At 42.2% G+C, this 18,084-nt stretch overlaps 39 non-coding genes across 39 annotated transcripts; 13 read left to right on the plus strand and 26 right to left on the minus strand.

The window, feature by feature from the left end:
- Nucleotides 1-626: 626 nt before the first annotated feature.
- Nucleotides 627-700, plus strand: TRNAN-GUU (transfer RNA asparagine (anticodon GUU)). The gene has a single exon. It is a non-coding gene; the product is annotated as a tRNA-Asn (tRNA).
- Nucleotides 701-927: 227 nt separating this feature from the next.
- Nucleotides 928-1,013, minus strand: TRNAY-GUA (transfer RNA tyrosine (anticodon GUA)). Its single transcript is given in 2 exon segments — nt 928-963; nt 977-1,013. It is a non-coding gene; the product is annotated as a tRNA-Tyr (tRNA).
- A 109-nt stretch (nt 1,014-1,122) lies between these two features.
- TRNAA-AGC (transfer RNA alanine (anticodon AGC)) lies at nt 1,123-1,195 on the minus strand. The gene has a single exon. It is a non-coding gene; the product is annotated as a tRNA-Ala (tRNA).
- Nucleotides 1,196-1,948: 753 nt separating this feature from the next.
- On the plus strand, nt 1,949-2,022 carry TRNAN-GUU (transfer RNA asparagine (anticodon GUU)). Its single transcript has one exon. It is a non-coding gene; the product is annotated as a tRNA-Asn (tRNA).
- A 227-nt stretch (nt 2,023-2,249) lies between these two features.
- TRNAY-GUA (transfer RNA tyrosine (anticodon GUA)) lies at nt 2,250-2,335 on the minus strand. The gene is given in 2 exon segments: nt 2,250-2,285; nt 2,299-2,335. It is a non-coding gene; the product is annotated as a tRNA-Tyr (tRNA).
- Nucleotides 2,336-2,444: 109 nt separating this feature from the next.
- TRNAA-AGC (transfer RNA alanine (anticodon AGC)) lies at nt 2,445-2,517 on the minus strand. Its single transcript has one exon. It is a non-coding gene; the product is annotated as a tRNA-Ala (tRNA).
- Nucleotides 2,518-3,550: 1,033 nt separating this feature from the next.
- On the minus strand, nt 3,551-3,636 carry TRNAY-GUA (transfer RNA tyrosine (anticodon GUA)). Its single transcript is given in 2 exon segments — nt 3,551-3,586; nt 3,600-3,636. It is a non-coding gene; the product is annotated as a tRNA-Tyr (tRNA).
- Nucleotides 3,637-3,745: 109 nt separating this feature from the next.
- TRNAA-AGC (transfer RNA alanine (anticodon AGC)) lies at nt 3,746-3,818 on the minus strand. The gene has a single exon. It is a non-coding gene; the product is annotated as a tRNA-Ala (tRNA).
- Nucleotides 3,819-4,571: 753 nt separating this feature from the next.
- TRNAN-GUU (transfer RNA asparagine (anticodon GUU)) lies at nt 4,572-4,645 on the plus strand. Its single transcript has one exon. It is a non-coding gene; the product is annotated as a tRNA-Asn (tRNA).
- A 227-nt stretch (nt 4,646-4,872) lies between these two features.
- TRNAY-GUA (transfer RNA tyrosine (anticodon GUA)) lies at nt 4,873-4,958 on the minus strand. The gene is given in 2 exon segments: nt 4,873-4,908; nt 4,922-4,958. It is a non-coding gene; the product is annotated as a tRNA-Tyr (tRNA).
- A 109-nt stretch (nt 4,959-5,067) lies between these two features.
- TRNAA-AGC (transfer RNA alanine (anticodon AGC)) lies at nt 5,068-5,140 on the minus strand. Its single transcript has one exon. It is a non-coding gene; the product is annotated as a tRNA-Ala (tRNA).
- Nucleotides 5,141-5,889: 749 nt separating this feature from the next.
- On the plus strand, nt 5,890-5,963 carry TRNAN-GUU (transfer RNA asparagine (anticodon GUU)). The gene has a single exon. It is a non-coding gene; the product is annotated as a tRNA-Asn (tRNA).
- A 227-nt stretch (nt 5,964-6,190) lies between these two features.
- On the minus strand, nt 6,191-6,276 carry TRNAY-GUA (transfer RNA tyrosine (anticodon GUA)). The gene is given in 2 exon segments: nt 6,191-6,226; nt 6,240-6,276. It is a non-coding gene; the product is annotated as a tRNA-Tyr (tRNA).
- Nucleotides 6,277-6,385: 109 nt separating this feature from the next.
- On the minus strand, nt 6,386-6,458 carry TRNAA-AGC (transfer RNA alanine (anticodon AGC)). Its single transcript has one exon. It is a non-coding gene; the product is annotated as a tRNA-Ala (tRNA).
- A 753-nt stretch (nt 6,459-7,211) lies between these two features.
- Nucleotides 7,212-7,285, plus strand: TRNAN-GUU (transfer RNA asparagine (anticodon GUU)). The gene has a single exon. It is a non-coding gene; the product is annotated as a tRNA-Asn (tRNA).
- A 227-nt stretch (nt 7,286-7,512) lies between these two features.
- On the minus strand, nt 7,513-7,598 carry TRNAY-GUA (transfer RNA tyrosine (anticodon GUA)). Its single transcript is given in 2 exon segments — nt 7,513-7,548; nt 7,562-7,598. It is a non-coding gene; the product is annotated as a tRNA-Tyr (tRNA).
- Nucleotides 7,599-7,707: 109 nt separating this feature from the next.
- Nucleotides 7,708-7,780, minus strand: TRNAA-AGC (transfer RNA alanine (anticodon AGC)). Its single transcript has one exon. It is a non-coding gene; the product is annotated as a tRNA-Ala (tRNA).
- A 753-nt stretch (nt 7,781-8,533) lies between these two features.
- On the plus strand, nt 8,534-8,607 carry TRNAN-GUU (transfer RNA asparagine (anticodon GUU)). The gene has a single exon. It is a non-coding gene; the product is annotated as a tRNA-Asn (tRNA).
- A 227-nt stretch (nt 8,608-8,834) lies between these two features.
- Nucleotides 8,835-8,920, minus strand: TRNAY-GUA (transfer RNA tyrosine (anticodon GUA)). Its single transcript is given in 2 exon segments — nt 8,835-8,870; nt 8,884-8,920. It is a non-coding gene; the product is annotated as a tRNA-Tyr (tRNA).
- A 109-nt stretch (nt 8,921-9,029) lies between these two features.
- Nucleotides 9,030-9,102, minus strand: TRNAA-AGC (transfer RNA alanine (anticodon AGC)). Its single transcript has one exon. It is a non-coding gene; the product is annotated as a tRNA-Ala (tRNA).
- A 749-nt stretch (nt 9,103-9,851) lies between these two features.
- TRNAN-GUU (transfer RNA asparagine (anticodon GUU)) lies at nt 9,852-9,925 on the plus strand. Its single transcript has one exon. It is a non-coding gene; the product is annotated as a tRNA-Asn (tRNA).
- A 227-nt stretch (nt 9,926-10,152) lies between these two features.
- On the minus strand, nt 10,153-10,238 carry TRNAY-GUA (transfer RNA tyrosine (anticodon GUA)). Its single transcript is given in 2 exon segments — nt 10,153-10,188; nt 10,202-10,238. It is a non-coding gene; the product is annotated as a tRNA-Tyr (tRNA).
- A 109-nt stretch (nt 10,239-10,347) lies between these two features.
- On the minus strand, nt 10,348-10,420 carry TRNAA-AGC (transfer RNA alanine (anticodon AGC)). The gene has a single exon. It is a non-coding gene; the product is annotated as a tRNA-Ala (tRNA).
- A 753-nt stretch (nt 10,421-11,173) lies between these two features.
- TRNAN-GUU (transfer RNA asparagine (anticodon GUU)) lies at nt 11,174-11,247 on the plus strand. The gene has a single exon. It is a non-coding gene; the product is annotated as a tRNA-Asn (tRNA).
- A 227-nt stretch (nt 11,248-11,474) lies between these two features.
- On the minus strand, nt 11,475-11,560 carry TRNAY-GUA (transfer RNA tyrosine (anticodon GUA)). Its single transcript is given in 2 exon segments — nt 11,475-11,510; nt 11,524-11,560. It is a non-coding gene; the product is annotated as a tRNA-Tyr (tRNA).
- A 109-nt stretch (nt 11,561-11,669) lies between these two features.
- Nucleotides 11,670-11,742, minus strand: TRNAA-AGC (transfer RNA alanine (anticodon AGC)). Its single transcript has one exon. It is a non-coding gene; the product is annotated as a tRNA-Ala (tRNA).
- A 753-nt stretch (nt 11,743-12,495) lies between these two features.
- On the plus strand, nt 12,496-12,569 carry TRNAN-GUU (transfer RNA asparagine (anticodon GUU)). Its single transcript has one exon. It is a non-coding gene; the product is annotated as a tRNA-Asn (tRNA).
- A 227-nt stretch (nt 12,570-12,796) lies between these two features.
- Nucleotides 12,797-12,882, minus strand: TRNAY-GUA (transfer RNA tyrosine (anticodon GUA)). The gene is given in 2 exon segments: nt 12,797-12,832; nt 12,846-12,882. It is a non-coding gene; the product is annotated as a tRNA-Tyr (tRNA).
- A 109-nt stretch (nt 12,883-12,991) lies between these two features.
- TRNAA-AGC (transfer RNA alanine (anticodon AGC)) lies at nt 12,992-13,064 on the minus strand. The gene has a single exon. It is a non-coding gene; the product is annotated as a tRNA-Ala (tRNA).
- A 753-nt stretch (nt 13,065-13,817) lies between these two features.
- On the plus strand, nt 13,818-13,891 carry TRNAN-GUU (transfer RNA asparagine (anticodon GUU)). The gene has a single exon. It is a non-coding gene; the product is annotated as a tRNA-Asn (tRNA).
- A 227-nt stretch (nt 13,892-14,118) lies between these two features.
- On the minus strand, nt 14,119-14,204 carry TRNAY-GUA (transfer RNA tyrosine (anticodon GUA)). The gene is given in 2 exon segments: nt 14,119-14,154; nt 14,168-14,204. It is a non-coding gene; the product is annotated as a tRNA-Tyr (tRNA).
- Nucleotides 14,205-14,313: 109 nt separating this feature from the next.
- TRNAA-AGC (transfer RNA alanine (anticodon AGC)) lies at nt 14,314-14,386 on the minus strand. Its single transcript has one exon. It is a non-coding gene; the product is annotated as a tRNA-Ala (tRNA).
- Nucleotides 14,387-15,139: 753 nt separating this feature from the next.
- TRNAN-GUU (transfer RNA asparagine (anticodon GUU)) lies at nt 15,140-15,213 on the plus strand. Its single transcript has one exon. It is a non-coding gene; the product is annotated as a tRNA-Asn (tRNA).
- Nucleotides 15,214-15,440: 227 nt separating this feature from the next.
- Nucleotides 15,441-15,526, minus strand: TRNAY-GUA (transfer RNA tyrosine (anticodon GUA)). Its single transcript is given in 2 exon segments — nt 15,441-15,476; nt 15,490-15,526. It is a non-coding gene; the product is annotated as a tRNA-Tyr (tRNA).
- Nucleotides 15,527-15,635: 109 nt separating this feature from the next.
- On the minus strand, nt 15,636-15,708 carry TRNAA-AGC (transfer RNA alanine (anticodon AGC)). Its single transcript has one exon. It is a non-coding gene; the product is annotated as a tRNA-Ala (tRNA).
- Nucleotides 15,709-16,461: 753 nt separating this feature from the next.
- Nucleotides 16,462-16,535, plus strand: TRNAN-GUU (transfer RNA asparagine (anticodon GUU)). Its single transcript has one exon. It is a non-coding gene; the product is annotated as a tRNA-Asn (tRNA).
- A 227-nt stretch (nt 16,536-16,762) lies between these two features.
- Nucleotides 16,763-16,848, minus strand: TRNAY-GUA (transfer RNA tyrosine (anticodon GUA)). Its single transcript is given in 2 exon segments — nt 16,763-16,798; nt 16,812-16,848. It is a non-coding gene; the product is annotated as a tRNA-Tyr (tRNA).
- Nucleotides 16,849-16,957: 109 nt separating this feature from the next.
- On the minus strand, nt 16,958-17,030 carry TRNAA-AGC (transfer RNA alanine (anticodon AGC)). Its single transcript has one exon. It is a non-coding gene; the product is annotated as a tRNA-Ala (tRNA).
- A 753-nt stretch (nt 17,031-17,783) lies between these two features.
- On the plus strand, nt 17,784-17,857 carry TRNAN-GUU (transfer RNA asparagine (anticodon GUU)). Its single transcript has one exon. It is a non-coding gene; the product is annotated as a tRNA-Asn (tRNA).
- Nucleotides 17,858-18,084: the final 227 nt, after the last annotated feature.

Here is an 18,084-nt window from a genome sequence, read left to right on the forward strand (position 1 = left end):
CTTTTTGCCAAAGTTGAAGACCATAAGTGGAATTCATAAGGTGAATGTTGGCTTACAAATATGGGCAAGCAACTTTCTAGCAAACCTTTTCTACGTATATGGAAAACCAAATTGAAGGGAGTGAAATAAACCTAAATAGTTTGTAGAAGGAAGTTGTAATGTAGCACAATCCCATGCAGAAGCTTTAGACTTTTTTAGTTTGGTTTAATTTTTGAGCTCATTTTTATTTTTTGAGCTCATTTTTATTCTTTTAGCCGAAACGCGCTTGCTTTGACTGAAGCATTTTGGCAAAATGTAAAGGTGAATTCTATAAAAAAAAGCAATAACTTAGCAGAGGATGGTTTCGATCCATCGACCTCTGGGTTATGGGCCCAGCACACTTCCGCTGCGCCACTCTGCTGCTGGTTACAGGTGATAAGAGGAGAACCTAATTACTGTCTGACTTCAGGTCCATGCGATGGAATTCATCAGTAAGAGCTTATTTGTGGGCTATTAGAGTATTCCTAGGGTTCTGCAATTGTTTCTTTGTTTCTATAGCTTTCTTTTATCATGTTATTCTTGCAAATCATCTGCGTAAATTGTGTTTGACCTGGCTGAGGCTGTCAGAAAATCAAGTAGAGGCTTGTGTCTCTGTGGCGCAATCGGTTAGCGCGTTCGGCTGTTAACCGAAAGGTTGGTGGTTCAAGCCCACCCAGGGACGTTGGTGTCTTTTGCTTGGGTATCATGCTACGGTTGAAGAACGTTCCTCTTTGGCCCACAGCAGGTCCCGCAAGTAAAGGCTATGTTGCTGCCACCTACGTTTTGAAAACCCAAGGTGCAACGGAGGAAAGTTTCCTGGACTAGATTTTTTTTATAGTCGTACAGAAGGAGCATAGCAGTGGTGTGTTTGCCAGTAGGTACAAAACATAAGATAGGACGAAGAAAATGTCCTTCGAGCCGGAATTGAACCAGCGACCTAAGGATTGCTAATTTACAACTACAGTCCTCCGCTCTACCAGCTGAGCTATCGAAGGCTTGTTTGGCCAATGGAGGAAAGCCTCCTAGGTCTAGCTGTGGGAGCCATGAGCAGTTTGCAAAAGAATCATCGCTCTACCAACTGAAAAAAACAATAAATGATAAATTTGGAGAATGCGGGCATCGATCCCGCTACCTCTCGCATGCTAAGCGAGCGCTCTACCACTTGAGCTAATCCCCCATGCCTGATGACCTCGTTTTTAGTTTCTTGCCACAACACATAACAATTTTCATATGCTGTGACACGTGCCATTGCATCCTCTTTCGTTTTTTTTTTTTTTTTTTTGTTTTTTTTTAAGTGCGGATTACTTTTTGCCAAAGTTGAAGACCATAAGTGGAATTCATAAGGTGAATGTTGGCTTACAAATATGGGCAAGCAACTTTCTAGCAAACCGTTTCTACGTATATGGAAAACCAAATTGAAGGGAGTGAAATAAACCTAAATAGTTTGTAGAAGGAAGTTGTAATGTGGCACAATCCCATGCAGAAGCTTTAGACTTTTTTAGTTTGGTTTAATTTTTGAGCTCATTTTTATTTTTTGAGCTCATTTTTATTCTTTTAGCCGAAACGCGCTTGCTTTGACTGAAGCATTTTGGCAAAATGTAAAGGTGAATTCTATAAAAAAAAGCAATAACTTAGCAGAGGATGGTTTCGATCCATCGACCTCTGGGTTATGGGCCCAGCACGCTTCCGCTGCGCCACTCTGCTGCTGGTTGCAGGTGATAAGAGGAGAACCTAATTACTGTCTGACTTCAGGTCCATGCGATGGAATTCATCAGTAAGAGCTTATTTGTGGGCTATTAGAGTATTCCTAGGGTTCTGCAATTGTTTCTTTGTTTCTATAGCTTTCTTTTATCATGTTATTCTTGCAAATCATCTGCGTAAATTGTGTTTGACCTGGCTGAGGCTGTCAGAAAATCAAGTAGAGGCTTGTGTCTCTGTGGCGCAATCGGTTAGCGCGTTTGGCTGTTAACCGAAAGGTTGGTGGTTCAAGCCCACCCAGGGACGTTGGTGTCTTTTGCTTGGGTATCATGCTACGGTTGAAGAACGTTCCTCTTTGGCCCACAGCAGGTCCCGCAAGTAAAGGCTATGTTGCTGCCACCTACGTTTTGAAAACCCAAGGTGCAACGGAGGAAAGTTTCCTGGACTAGATTTTTTTTATAGTCGTACAGAAGGAGCATAGCACTGGTGTGTTTGCCAGTAGGTACAAAACATAAGATAGGACGAAGAAAATGTCCTTCGAGCCGGAATTGAACCAGCGACCTAAGGATTGCTAATTTACAACTACAGTCCTCCGCTCTACCAGCTGAGCTATCGAAGGCTTGTTTGGCCTATGGAGGAAAGCCTCCTAGGTCTAGCTGTGGGAGCCATGAGCAGTTTGCAAAAGAATCATCGCTCTACCAACTGAAAAAAACAATAAATGATAAATTTGGAGAATGCGGGCATCGATCCCGCTACCTCTCGCATGCTAAGCGAGCGCTCTACCACTTGAGCTAATCCCCCATGCCTGATGACCTCGTTTTTAGTTTCTTGCCACAACACATAACAATTTTCATATGCTGTGACACGTGCCATTGCATCCTCTTTCGTTTTTTTTTTTTTTTGTTTTTTTTTAAGTGCGGATTACTTTTTGCCAAAGTTGAAGACCATAAGTGGAATTCATAAGGTGAATGTTGGCTTACAAATATGGGCAAGCAACTTTCTAGCAAACCTTTTCTACGTATATGGAAAACCAAATTGAAGGGAGTGAAATAAACCTAAACAGTTTGTAGAAGGAAGTTGTAATGTAGCACAATCCCATGCAGAAGCTTTAGACTTTTTTAGTTTGGTTTAATTTTTGAGCTCATTTTTATTTTTTGAGCTCATTTTTATTCTTTTAGCCGAAACACGCTTGCTTTGACTGAAGCATTTTGGCAAAATGTAAAGGTGAATTCTATAAAAAAAAGCAATAACTTAGCAGAGGATGGTTTCGATCCATCGACCTCTGGGTTATGGGCCCAGCACGCTTCCGCTGCGCCACTCTGCTGCTGGTTGCAGGTGGTAAGAGGAGAACCTAATTACTGTCTGACTTCAGGTCCATGCGATGGAATTCATCAGTAAGAGCTTATTTGTGGGCTATTAGAGTATTCCTAGGGTTCTGCAATTGTTTCTTTGTTTCTATAGCTTTCTTTTATCATGTTATTCTTGCAAATCATCTGCGTAAATTGTGTTTGACCTGGCTGAGGCTGTCAGAAAATCAAGTAGAGGCTTGTGTCTCTGTGGCGCAATCGGTTAGCGAAAGGTTGGTGGTTCAAGCCCACCCAGGGACGTTGGTGTCTTTTGCTTGGGTATCATGCTACGGTTGAAGAACGTTCCTCTTTGGCCCACAGCAGGTCCCGCAAGTAAAGGCTATGTTGCTGCCACCTACGTTTTGAAAACCCAAGGTGCAACGGAGGAAAGTTTCCTGGACTAGATTTTTTTTATAGTCGTACAGAAGGAGCATAGCAGTGGTGTGTTTGCCAGTAGGTACAAAACATAAGATAGGACGAAGAAAATGTCCTTCGAGCCGGAATTGAACCAGCGACCTAAGGATTGCTAATTTACAACTACAGTCCTCCGCTCTACCAGCTGAGCTATCGAAGGCTTGTTTGGCCTATGGAGGAAAGCCTCCTAGGTCTAGCTGTGGGAGCCATGAGCAGTTTGCAAAAGAATCATCGCTCTACCAACTGAAAAAAACAATAAATGATAAATTTGGAGAATGCGGGCATCGATCCCGCTACCTCTCGCATGCTAAGCGAGCGCTCTACCACTTGAGCTAATCCCCCATGCCTGATGACCTCGTTTTTAGTTTCTTGCCACAACACATAACAATTTTCATATGCTGTGACACGTGCCATTGCATCCTCTTTCGTTTTTTTTTTTTTTTTTTTTTTTTTTTTTAAGTGCGGATTACTTTTTGCCAAAGTTGAAGACCATAAGTGGAATTCATAAGGTGAATGTTGGCTTACAAATATGGGCAAGCAACTTTCTAGCAAACCGTTTCTACGTATATGGAAAACCAAATTGAAGGGAGTGAAATAAACCTAAATAGTTTGTAGAAGGAAGTTGTAATGTGGCACAATCCCATGCAGAAGCTTTAGACTTTTTTAGTTTGGTTTAATTTTTGAGCTCATTTTTATTTTTTGAGCTCATTTTTATTCTTTTAGCCGAAACGCGCTTGCTTTGACTGAAGCATTTTGGCAAAATGTAAAGGTGAATTCTATAAAAAAAAGCAATAACTTAGCAGAGGATGGTTTCGATCCATCGACCTCTGGGTTATGGGCCCAGCACGCTTCCGCTGCGCCACTCTGCTGCTGGTTGCAGGTGATAAGAGGAGAACCTAATTACTGTCTGACTTCAGGTCCATGCGATGGAATTCATCAGTCAGAGCTTATTTGTGGGCTATTAGAGTATTCCTAGGGTTCTGCAATTGTTTCTTTGTTTCTATAGCTTTCTTTTATCATGTTATTCTTGCAAATCATCTGCGTAAATTGTGTTTGACCTGGCTGAGGCTGTCAGAAAATCAAGTAGAGGCTTGTGTCTCTGTGGCGCAATCGGTTAGCGCGTTTGGCTGTTAACCGAAAGGTTGGTGGTTCAAGCCCACCCAGGGACGTTGGTGTCTTTTGCTTGGGTATCATGCTACGGTTGAAGAACGTTCCTCTTTGGCCCACAGCAGGTCCCGCAAGTAAAGGCTATGTTGCTGCCACCTACGTTTTGAAAACCCAAGGTGCAACGGAGGAAAGTTTCCTGGACTAGATTTTTTTTATAGTCGTACAGAAGGAGCATAGCACTGGTGTGTTTGCCAGTAGGTACAAAACATAAGATAGGACGAAGAAAATGTCCTTCGAGCCGGAATTGAACCAGCGACCTAAGGATTGCTAATTTACAACTACAGTCCTCCGCTCTACCAGCTGAGCTATCGAAGGCTTGTTTGGCCTATGGAGGAAAGCCTCCTAGGTCTAGCTGTGGGAGCCATGAGCAGTTTGCAAAAGAATCATCGCTCTACCAACTGAAAAAAACAATAAATGATAAATTTGGAGAATGCGGGCATCGATCCCGCTACCTCTCGCATGCTAAGCGAGCGCTCTACCACTTGAGCTAATCCCCCATGCCTGATGACCTCGTTTTTAGTTTCTTGCCACAACACATAACAATTTTCATATGCTGTGACACGTGCCATTGCATCCTCTTTCGTTTTTTTTTTTTTTTGTTTTTTTTTAAGTGCGGATTACTTTTTGCCAAAGTTGAAGACCATAAGTGGAATTCATAAGGTGAATGTTGGCTTACAAATATGGGCAAGCAACTTTCTAGCAAACCTTTTCTACGTATATGGAAAACCAAATTGAAGGGAGTGAAATAAACCTAAATAGTTTGTAGAAGGAAGTTGTAATGTAGCACAATCCCATGCAGAAGCTTTAGACTTTTTTAGTTTGGTTTAATTTTTGAGCTCATTTTTATTTTTTGAGCTCATTTTTATTCTTTTAGCCGAAACGCGCTTGCTTTGACTGAAGCATTTTGGCAAAATGTAAAGGTGAATTCTATAAAAAAAAGCAATAACTTAGCAGAGGATGGTTTCGATCCATCGACCTCTGGGTTATGGGCCCAGCACGCTTCCGCTGCGCCACTCTGCTGCTGGTTGCAGGTGATAAGAGGAGAACCTAATTACTGTCTGACTTCAGGTCCATGCGATGGAATTCATCAGTAAGAGCTTATTTGTGGGCTATTAGAGTATTCCTAGGGTTCTGCAATTGTTTCTTTGTTTCTATAGCTTTCTTTTATCATGTTATTCTTGCAAATCATCTGCGTAAATTGTGTTTGACCTGGCTGAGGCTGTCAGAAAATCAAGTAGAGGCTTGTGTCTCTGTGGCGCAATCGGTTAGCGCGTTCGGCTGTTAACCGAAAGGTTGGTGGTTCAAGCCCACCCAGGGATGTTGGTGTCTTTTGCTTGGGTATCATGCTACGGTTGAAGAACGTTCCTCTTTGGCCCACAGCAGGTCCCGCAAGTAAAGGCTATGTTGCTGCCACCTACGTTTTGAAAACCCAAGGTGCAACGGAGGAAAGTTTCCTGGACTAGATTTTTTTTATAGTCGTACAGAAGGAGCATAGCAGTGGTGTGTTTGCCAGTAGGTACAAAACATAAGATAGGACGAAGAAAATGTCCTCCGAGCCGGAATTGAACCAGCAACTTAAGGATTGCTAATTTACAACTACAGTCCTCCGCTCTACCAGCTGAGCTATCGAAGGCTTGTTTGGCCTATGGAGGAAAGCCTCCTAGGTCTAGCTGTGGGAGCCATGAGCAGTTTGCAAAAGAATCATCGCTCTACCAACTGAAAAAAACAATAAATGATAAATTTGGAGAATGCGGGCATCGATCCCGCTACCTCTCGCATGCTAAGCGAGCGCTCTACCACTTGAGCTAATCCCCCATGCTTGATGACCTCGTTTTTAGTTTCTTGCCACAACACATAACAATTTTCATATGCTGTGACACGTGCCATTGCATCCTCTTTCGTTTTTTTTTTTTTTTTTTTGTTTTTTTTTAAGTGCGGATTACTTTTTGCCAAAGTTGAAGACCATAAGTGGAATTCATAAGGTGAATGTTGGCTTACAAATATGGGCAAGCAACTTTCTAGCAAACCTTTTCTACGTATATGGAAAACCAAATTGAAGGGAGTGAAATAAACCTAAATAGTTTGTAGAAGGAAGTTGTAATGTAGCACAATCCCATGCAGAAGCTTTAGACTTTTTTAGTTTGGTTTAATTTTTGAGCTCATTTTTATTTTTTGAGCTCATTTTTATTCTTTCAGCCGAAACGCGCTTGCTTTGACTGAAGCATTTTGGCAAAATGTAAAGGTGAATTCTATAAAAAAAAGCAATAACTTAGCAGAGGATGGTTTCGATCCATCGACCTCTGGGTTATGGGCCCAGCACGCTTCCGCTGCGCCACTCTGCTGCTGGTTGCAGGTGATAAGAGGAGAACCTAATTACTGTCTGACTTCAGGTCCATGCGATGGAATTCATCAGTAAGAGCTTATTTGTGGGCTATTAGAGTATTCCTAGGGTTCTGCAATTGTTTCTTTGTTTCTATAGCTTTCTTTTATCATGTTATTCTTGCAAATCATCTGCGTAAATTGTGTTTGACCTGGCTGAGGCTGTCAGAAAATCAAGTAGAGGCTTGTGTCTCTGTGGCGCAATCGGTTAGCGCGTTCGACTGTTAACCGAAAGGTTGGTGGTTCAAGCCCACCCAGGGACGTTGTTGTCTTTTGCTTGGGTATCATGCTACGGTTGAAGAACGTTCCTCTTTGGCCCACAGCAGGTCCCGCAAGTAAAGGCTATGTTGCTGCCACCTACGTTTTGAAAACCCAAGGTGCAACGGAGGAAAGTTTCCTGGACTAGATTTTTTTTATAGTCGTACAGAAGGAGCATAGCACTGGTGTGTTTGCCAGTAGGTACAAAACATAAGATAGGACGAAGAAAATGTCCTTCGAGCCGGAATTGAACCAGCGACCTAAGGATTGCTAATTTACAACTACAGTCCTCCGCTCTACCAGCTGAGCTATCGAAGGCTTGTTTGGCCTATGGAGGAAAGCCTCCTAGGTCTAGCTGTGGGAGCCATGAGCAGTTTGCAAAAGAATCATCGCTCTACCAACTGAAAAAAACAATAAATGATAAATTTGGAGAATGCGGGCATCGATCCCGCTACCTCTCGCATGCTAAGCGAGCGCTCTACCACTTGAGCTAATCCCCCATGCCTGATGACCTCGTTTTTAGTTTCTTGCCACAACACATAACAATTTTCATATGCTGTGACACGTGCCATTGCATCCTCTTTCGTTTTTTTTTTTTTTTTTTTTTTTTTTTTTAAGTGCGGATTACTTTTTGCCAAAGTTGAAGACCATAAGTGGAATTCATAAGGTGAATGTTGGCTTACAAATGTGGGCAAGCAACTTTCTAGCAAACCTTTTCTACGTATATGGAAAACCAAATTGAAGGGAGTGAAATAAACCTAAATAGTTTGTAGAAGGAAGTTGTAATGTAGCACAATCCCATGCAGAAGCTTTAGACTTTTTTAGTTTGGTTTAATTTTTGAGCTCATTTTTATTTTTTGAGCTAATTTTTATTCTTTTAGCCGAAACGCGCTTGCTTTGACTGAAGCATTTTGGCAAAATGTAAAGGTGAATTCTATAAAAAAAAGCAATAACTTAGCAGAGGATGGTTTCGATCCATCGACCTCTGGGTTATGGGCCCAGCACGCTTCCGCTGCGCCACTCTGCTGCTGGTTGCAGGTGATAAGAGGAGAACCTAATTACTGTCTGACTTCAGGTCCATGCGATGGAATTCATCAGTCAGAGCTTATTTGTGGGCTATTAGAGTATTCCTAGGGTTCTGCAATTGTTTCTTTGTTTCTATAGCTTTCTTTTATCATGTTATTCTTGCAAATCATCTGCGTAAATTGTGTTTGACCTGGCTGAGGCTGTCAGAAAATCAAGTAGAGGCTTGTGTCTCTGTGGCGCAATCGGTTAGCGCGTTTGGCTGTTAACCGAAAGGTTGGTGGTTCAAGCCCACCCAGGGACGTTGGTGTCTTTTGCTTGGGTATCATGCTACGGTTGAAGAACGTTCCTCTTTGGCCCACAGCAGGTCCCGCAAGTAAAGGCTATGTTGCTGCCACCTACGTTTTGAAAACCCAAGGTGCAACGGAGGAAAGTTTCCTGGACTAGATTTTTTTTATAGTCGTACAGAAGGAGCATAGCACTGGTGTGTTTGCCAGTAGGTACAAAACATAAGATAGGACGAAGAAAATGTCCTTCGAGCCGGAATTGAACCAGCGACCTAAGGATTGCTAATTTACAACTACAGTCCTCCGCTCTACCAGCTGAGCTATCGAAGGCTTGTTTGGCCTATGGAGGAAAGCCTCCTAGGTCTAGCTGTGGGAGCCATGAGCAGTTTGCAAAAGAATCATCGCTCTACCAACTGAAAAAAACAATAAATGATAAATTTGGAGAATGCGGGCATCGATCCCGCTACCTCTCGCATGCTAAGCGAGCGCTCTACCACTTGAGCTAATCCCCCATGCCTGATGACCTCGTTTTTAGTTTCTTGCCACAACACATAACAATTTTCATATGCTGTGACACGTGCCATTGCATCCTCTTTCGTTTTTTTTTTTTTTTGTTTTTTTTTAAGTGCGGATTACTTTTTGCCAAAGTTGAAGACCATAAGTGGAATTCATAAGGTGAATGTTGGCTTACAAATATGGGCAAGCAACTTTCTAGCAAACCTTTTCTACGTATATGGAAAACCAAATTGAAGGGAGTGAAATAAACCTAAATAGTTTGTAGAAGGAAGTTGTAATGTAGCACAATCCCATGCAGAAGCTTTAGACTTTTTTAGTTTGGTTTAATTTTTGAGCTCATTTTTATTTTTTGAGCTCATTTTTATTCTTTTAGCCGAAACGCGCTTGCTTTGACTGAAGCATTTTGGCAAAATGTAAAGGTGAATTCTATAAAAAAAAGCAATAACTTAGCAGAGGATGGTTTCGATCCATCGACCTCTGGGTTATGGGCCCAGCACGCTTCCGCTGCGCCACTCTGCTGCTGGTTGCAGGTGATAAGAGGAGAACCTAATTACTGTCTGACTTCAGGTCCATGCGATGGAATTCATCAGTAAGAGCTTATTTGTGGGCTATTAGAGTATTCCTAGGGTTCTGCAATTGTTTCTTTGTTTCTATAGCTTTCTTTTATCATGTTATTCTTGCAAATCATCTGCGTAAATTGTGTTTGACCTGGCTGAGGCTGTCAGAAAATCAAGTAGAGGCTTGTGTCTCTGTGGCGCAATCGGTTAGCGCGTTCGGCTGTTAACCGAAAGGTTGGTGGTTCAAGCCCACCCAGGGATGTTGGTGTCTTTTGCTTGGGTATCATGCTACGGTTGAAGAACGTTCCTCTTTGGCCCACAGCAGGTCCCGCAAGTAAAGGCTATGTTGCTGCCACCTACGTTTTGAAAACCCAAGGTGCAACGGAGGAAAGTTTCCTGGACTAGATTTTTTTTATAGTCGTACAGAAGGAGCATAGCAGTGGTGTGTTTGCCAGTAGGTACAAAACATAAGATAGGACGAAGAAAATGTCCTCCGAGCCGGAATTGAACCAGCAACTTAAGGATTGCTAATTTACAACTACAGTCCTCCGCTCTACCAGCTGAGCTATCGAAGGCTTGTTTGGCCTATGGAGGAAAGCCTCCTAGGTCTAGCTGTGGGAGCCATGAGCAGTTTGCAAAAGAATCATCGCTCTACCAACTGAAAAAAACAATAAATGATAAATTTGGAGAATGCGGGCATCGATCCCGCTACCTCTCGCATGCTAAGCGAGCGCTCTACCACTTGAGCTAATCCCCCATGCTTGATGACCTCGTTTTTAGTTTCTTGCCACAACACATAACAATTTTCATATGCTGTGACACGTGCCATTGCATCCTCTTTCGTTTTTTTTTTTTTTTTTTTGTTTTTTTTTAAGTGCGGATTACTTTTTGCCAAAGTTGAAGACCATAAGTGGAATTCATAAGGTGAATGTTGGCTTACAAATATGGGCAAGCAACTTTCTAGCAAACCTTTTCTACGTATATGGAAAACCAAATTGAAGGGAGTGAAATAAACCTAAATAGTTTGTAGAAGGAAGTTGTAATGTAGCACAATCCCATGCAGAAGCTTTAGACTTTTTTAGTTTGGTTTAATTTTTGAGCTCATTTTTATTTTTTGAGCTCATTTTTATTCTTTCAGCCGAAACGCGCTTGCTTTGACTGAAGCATTTTGGCAAAATGTAAAGGTGAATTCTATAAAAAAAAGCAATAACTTAGCAGAGGATGGTTTCGATCCATCGACCTCTGGGTTATGGGCCCAGCACGCTTCCGCTGCGCCACTCTGCTGCTGGTTGCAGGTGATAAGAGGAGAACCTAATTACTGTCTGACTTCAGGTCCATGCGATGGAATTCATCAGTAAGAGCTTATTTGTGGGCTATTAGAGTATTCCTAGGGTTCTGCAATTGTTTCTTTGTTTCTATAGCTTTCTTTTATCATGTTATTCTTGCAAATCATCTGCGTAAATTGTGTTTGACCTGGCTGAGGCTGTCAGAAAATCAAGTAGAGGCTTGTGTCTCTGTGGCGCAATCGGTTAGCGCGTTCGACTGTTAACCGAAAGGTTGGTGGTTCAAGCCCACCCAGGGACGTTGTTGTCTTTTGCTTGGGTATCATGCTACGGTTGAAGAACGTTCCTCTTTGGCCCACAGCAGGTCCCGCAAGTAAAGGCTATGTTGCTGCCACCTACGTTTTGAAAACCCAAGGTGCAACGGAGGAAAGTTTCCTGGACTAGATTTTTTTTATAGTCGTACAGAAGGAGCATAGCAGTGGTGTGTTTGCCAGTAGGTACAAAACATAAGATAGGACGAAGAAAATGTCCTTCGAGCCGGAATTGAACCAGCAACCTAAGGATTGCTAATTTACAACTACAGTCCTCCGCTCTACCAGCTGAGCTATCGAAGGCTTGTTTGGCCTATGGAGGAAAGCCTCCTAGGTCTAGCTGTGGGAGCCATGAGCAGTTTGCAAAAGAATCATCGCTCTACCAACTGAAAAAAACAATAAATGATAAATTTGGAGAATGCGGGCATCGATCCCGCTACCTCTCGCATGCTAAGCGAGCGCTCTACCACTTGAGCTAATCCCCCATGCTTGATGACCTCGTTTTTAGTTTCTTGCCACAACACATAACAATTTTCATATGCTGTGACACGTGCCATTGCATCCTCTTTCGTTTTTTTTTTTTTTTTTTTTATTTTTTTTAAGTGCGGATTACTTTTTGCCAAAGTTGAAGACCATAAGTGGAATTCATAAGGTGAATGTTGGCTTACAAATGTGGGCAAGCAACTTTCTAGCAAACCTTTTCTACGTATATGGAAAACCAAATTGAAGGGAGTGAAATAAACCTAAATAGTTTGTAGAAGGAAGTTGTAATGTAGCACAATCCCATGCAGAAGCTTTAGACTTTTTTAGTTTGGTTTAATTTTTGAGCTCATTTTTATTTTTTGAGCTCATTTTTATTCTTTTAGCCGAAACGCGCTTGCTTTGACTGAAGCATTTTGGCAAAATGTAAAGGTGAATTCTATAAAAAAAAGCAATAACTTAGCAGAGGATGGTTTCGATCCATCGACCTCTGGGTTATGGGCCCAGCACGCTTCCGCTGCGCCACTCTGCTGCTGGTTGCAGGTGATAAGAGGAGAACCTAATTACTGTCTGACTTCAGGTCCATGCGATGGAATTCATCAGTAAGAGCTTATTTGTGGGCTATTAGAGTATTCCTAGGGTTCTGCAATTGTTTCTTTGTTTCTATAGCTTTCTTTTATCATGTTATTCTTGCAAATCATCTGCGTAAATTGTGTTTGACCTGGCTGAGGCTGTCAGAAAATCAAGTAGAGGCTTGTGTCTCTGTGGCGCAATCGGTTAGCGCGTTCGGCTGTTAACCGAAAGGTTGGTGGTTCAAGCCCACCCAGGGACGTTGGTGTCTTTTGCTTGGGTATCATGCTACGGTTGAAGAACGTTCCTCTTTGGCCCACAGCAGGTCCCGCAAGTAAAGGCTATGTTGCTGCCACCTACGTTTTGAAAACCCAAGGTGCAACGGAGGAAAGTTTCCTGGAGTAGATTTTTTTTATAGTCGTACAGAAGGAGCATAGCAGTGGTGTGTTTGCCAGTAGGTACAAAACATAAGATAGGACGAAGAAAATGTCCTTCGAGCCGGAATTGAACCAGCGACCTAAGGATTGCTAATTTACAACTACAGTCCTCCGCTCTACCAGCTGAGCTATCGAAGGCTTGTTTGGCCTATGGAGGAAAGCCTCCTAGGTCTAGCTGTGGGAGCCATGAGCAGTTTGCAAAAGAATCATCGCTCTACCAACTGAAAAAAACAATAAATGATAAATTTGGAGAATGCGGGCATCGATCCCGCTACCTCTCGCATGCTAAGCGAGCGCTCTACCACTTGAGCTAATCCCCCATGCCTGATGACCTCGTTTTTAGTTTCTTGCCACAACACATAACAATTTTCATATGCTGTGACACGTGCCATTGCATCCTCTTTCGTTTTTTTTTTTTTTTTTTTGTTTTTTTTTAAGTGCGGATTACTTTTTGCCAAAGTTGAAGACCATAAGTGGAATTCATAAGGTGAATGTTGGCTTACAAATATGGGCAAGCAACTTTCTAGCAAACCTTTTCTACGTATATGGAAAACCAAATTGAAGGGAGTGAAATAAACCTAAATAGTTTGTAGAAGGAAGTTGTAATGTAGCACAATCCCATGCAGAAGCTTTAGACTTTTTTAGTTTGGTTTAATTTTTGAGCTCATTTTTATTTTTTGAGCTCATTTTTATTCTTTTAGCCGAAACGCGCTTGCTTTGACTGAAGCATTTTGGCAAAATGTAAAGGTGAATTCTATAAAAAAAAGCAATAACTTAGCAGAGGATGGTTTCGATCCATCGACCTCTGGGTTATGGGCCCAGCACGCTTCCGCTGCGCCACTCTGCTGCTGGTTACAGGTGATAAGAGGAGAACCTAATTACTGTCTGACTTCAGGTCCATGCGATGGAATTCATCAGTAAGAGCTTATTTGTGGGCTATTAGAGTATTCCTAGGGTTCTGCAATTGTTTCTTTGTTTCTATAGCTTTCTTTTATCATGTTATTCTTGCAAATCATCTGCGTAAATTGTGTTTGACCTGGCTGAGGCTGTCAGAAAATCAAGTAGAGGCTTGTGTCTCTGTGGCGCAATCGGTTAGCGCGTTCGGCTGTTAACCGAAAGGTTGGTGGTTCAAGCCCACCCAGGGACGTTGTTGTCTTTTGCTTGGGTATCATGCTACGGTTGAAGAACGTTCCTCTTTGGCCCACAGCAGGTCCCGCAAGTAAAGGCTATGTTGCTGCCACCTACGTTTTGAAAACCCAAGGTGCAACGGAGGAAAGTTTCCTGGACTAGATTTTTTTTATAGTCGTACAGAAGGAGCATAGCACTGGTGTGTTTGCCAGTAGGTACAAAACATAAGATAGGACGAAGAAAATGTCCTTCGAGCCGGAATTGAACCAGCGACCTAAGGATTGCTAATTTACAACTACAGTCCTCCGCTCTACCAGCTGAGCTATCGAAGGCTTGTTTGGCCTATGGAGGAAAGCCTCCTAGGTCTAGCTGTGGGAGCCATGAGCAGTTTGCAAAAGAATCATCGCTCTACCAACTGAAAAAAACAATAAATGATAAATTTGGAGAATGCGGGCATCGATCCCGCTACCTCTCGCATGCTAAGCGAGCGCTCTACCACTTGAGCTAATCCCCCATGCCTGATGACCTCGTTTTTAGTTTCTTGCCACAACACATAACAATTTTCATATGCTGTGACACGTGCCATTGCATCCTCTTTCGTTTTTTTTTTTTTTTTTTTGTTTTTTTTTAAGTGCGGATTACTTTTTGCCAAAGTTGAAGACCATAAGTGGAATTCATAAGGTGAATGTTGGCTTACAAATATGGGCAAGCAACTTTCTAGCAAACCTTTTCTACGTATATGGAAAACCAAATTGAAGGGAGTGAAATAAACCTAAATAGTTTGTAGAAGGAAGTTGTAATGTAGCACAATCCCATGCAGAAGCTTTAGACTTTTTTAGTTTGGTTTAATTTTTGAGCTCATTTTTATTTTTTGAGCTCATTTTTATTCTTTTAGCCGAAACGCGCTTGCTTTGACTGAAGCATTTTGGCAAAATGTAAAGGTGAATTCTATAAAAAAAAGCAATAACTTAGCAGAGGATGGTTTCGATCCATCGACCTCTGGGTTATGGGCCCAGCACGCTTCCGCTGCGCCACTCTGCTGCTGGTTACAGGTGATAAGAGGAGAACCTAATTACTGTCTGACTTCAGGTCCATGCGATGGAATTCATCAGTAAGAGCTTATTTGTGGGCTATTAGAGTATTCCTAGGGTTCTGCAATTGTTTCTTTGTTTCTATAGCTTTCTTTTATCATGTTATTCTTGCAAATCATCTGCGTAAATTGTGTTTGACCTGGCTGAGGCTGTCAGAAAATCAAGTAGAGGCTTGTGTCTCTGTGGCGCAATCGGTTAGCGTGTTCGGCTGTTAACCGAAAGGTTGGTGGTTCAAGCCCACCCAGGGACGTTGGTGTCTTTTGCTTGGGTATCATGCTACGGTTGAAGAACGTTCCTCTTTGGCCCACAGCAGGTCCCGCAAGTAAAGGCTATGTTGCTGCCACCTACGTTTTGAAAACCCAAGGTGCAACGGAGGAAAGTTTCCTGGAGTAGATTTTTTTTATAGTCGTACAGAAGGAGCATAGCACTGGTGTGTTTGCCAGTAGGTACAAAACATAAGATAGGATGAAGAAAATGTCCTTCGAGCCGGAATTGAACCAGCGACCTAAGGATTGCTAATTTACAACTACAGTCCTCCGCTCTACCAGCTGAGCTATCGAAGGCTTGTTTGGCCTATGGAGGAAAGCCTCCTAGGTCTAGCTGTGGGAGCCATGAGCAGTTTGCAAAAGAATCATCGCTCTACCAACTGAAAAAAACAATAAATGATAAATTTGGAGAATGCGGGCATCGATCCCGCTACCTCTCGCATGCTAAGCGAGCGCTCTACCACTTGAGCTAATCCCCCATGCCTGATGACCTCGTTTTTAGTTTCTTGCCACAACACATAACAATTTTCATATGCTGTGACACGTGCCATTGCATCCTCTTTCGTTTTTTTTTTTTTTTTTTTGTTTTTTTTTAAGTGCGGATTACTTTTTGCCAAAGTTGAAGACCATAAGTGGAATTCATAAGGTGAATGTTGGCTTACAAATATGGGCAAGCAACTTTCTAGCAAACCTTTTCTACGTATATGGAAAACCAAATTGAAGGGAGTGAAATAAACCTAAATAGTTTGTAGAAGGAAGTTGTAATGTAGCACAATCCCATGCAGAAGCTTTAGACTTTTTTAGTTTGGTTTAATTTTTGAGCTCATTTTTATTTTTTGAGCTCATTTTTATTCTTTTAGCCGAAACGCGCTTGCTTTGACTGAAGCATTTTGGCAAAATGTAAAGGTGAATTCTATAAAAAAAAGCAATAACTTAGCAGAGGATGGTTTCGATCCATCGACCTCTGGGTTATGGGCCCAGCACGCTTCCGCTGCGCCACTCTGCTGCTGGTTACAGGTGATAAGAGGAGAACCTAATTACTGTCTGACTTCAGGTCCATGCGATGGAATTCATCAGTAAGAGCTTATTTGTGGGCTATTAGAGTATTCCTAGGGTTCTGCAATTGTTTCTTTGTTTCTATAGCTTTCTTTTATCATGTTATTCTTGCAAATCATCTGCGTAAATTGTGTTTGACCTGGCTGAGGCTGTCAGAAAATCAAGTAGAGGCTTGTGTCTCTGTGGCGCAATCGGTTAGCGCGTTCGGCTGTTAACCGAAAGGTTGGTGGTTCAAGCCCACCCAGGGACGTTGTTGTCTTTTGCTTGGGTATCATGCTACGGTTGAAGAACGTTCCTCTTTGGCCCACAGCAGGTCCCGCAAGTAAAGGCTATGTTGCTGCCACCTACGTTTTGAAAACCCAAGGTGCAACGGAGGAAAGTTTCCTGGACTAGATTTTTTTTATAGTCGTACAGAAGGAGCATAGCAGTGGTGTGTTTGCCAGTAGGTACAAAACATAAGATAGGACGAAGAAAATGTCCTTCGAGCCGGAATTGAACCAGCAACTTAAGGATTGCTAATTTACAACTACAGTCCTCCGCTCTACCAGCTGAGCTATCGAAGGCTTGTTTGGCCTATGGAGGAAAGCCTCCTAGGTCTAGCTGTGGGAGCCATGAGCAGTTTGCAAAAGAATCATCGCTCTACCAACTGAAAAAAACAATAAATGATAAATTTGGAGAATGCGGGCATCGATCCCGCTACCTCTCGCATGCTAAGCGAGCGCTCTACCACTTGAGCTAATCCCCCATGCCTGATGACCTCGTTTTTAGTTTCTTGCCACAACACATAACAATTTTCATATGCTGTGACACGTGCCATTGCATCCTCTTTCGTTTTTTTTTTTTTTTTTTTTTTTTTTTTTAAGTGCGGATTACTTTTTGCCAAAGTTGAAGACCATAAGTGGAATTCATAAGGTGAATGTTGGCTTACAAATGTGGGCAAGCAACTTTCTAGCAAACCTTTTCTACGTATATGGAAAACCAAATTGAAGGGAGTGAAATAAACCTAAATAGTTTGTAGAAGGAAGTTGTAATGTAGCACAATCCCATGCAGAAGCTTTAGACTTTTTTAGTTTGGTTTAATTTTTGAGCTCATTTTTATTTTTTGAGCTCATTTTTATTCTTTTAGCCGAAACGCGCTTGCTTTGACTGAAGCATTTTGGCAAAATGTAAAGGTGAATTCTATAAAAAAAAGCAATAACTTAGCAGAGGATGGTTTCGATCCATCGACCTCTGGGTTATGGGCCCAGCACGCTTCCGCTGCGCCACTCTGCTGCTGGTTACAGGTGATAAGAGGAGAACCTAATTACTGTCTGACTTCAGGTCCATGCGATGGAATTCATCAGTAAGAGCTTATTTGTGGGCTATTAGAGTATTCCTAGGGTTCTGCAATTGTTTCTTTGTTTCTATAGCTTTCTTTTATCATGTTATTCTTGCAAATCATCTGCGTAAATTGTGTTTGACCTGGCTGAGGCTGTCAGAAAATCAAGTAGAGGCTTGTGTCTCTGTGGCGCAATCGGTTAGCGCGTTCGGCTGTTAACCGAAAGGTTGGTGGTTCAAGCCCACCCAGGGACGTTGGTGTCTTTTGCTTGGGTATCATGCTACGGTTGAAGAACGTTCCTCTTTGGCCCACAGCAGGTCCCGCAAGTAAAGGCTATGTTGCTGCCACCTACGTTTTGAAAACCCAAGGTGCAACGGAGGAAAGTTTCCTGGACTAGATTTTTTTTATAGTCGTACAGAAGGAGCATAGCAGTGGTGTGTTTGCCAGTAGGTACAAAACATAAGATAGGACGAAGAAAATG

This window comes from Phyllobates terribilis, unplaced genomic scaffold (assembly GCF_046119375.1).
Source record: "Phyllobates terribilis strain yellow unplaced genomic scaffold, ASM4611937v1 Scaffold_3__8_contigs__length_932513732, whole genome shotgun sequence".
Taxonomy (NCBI): domain Eukaryota; kingdom Metazoa; phylum Chordata; class Amphibia; order Anura; family Dendrobatidae; genus Phyllobates; species Phyllobates terribilis.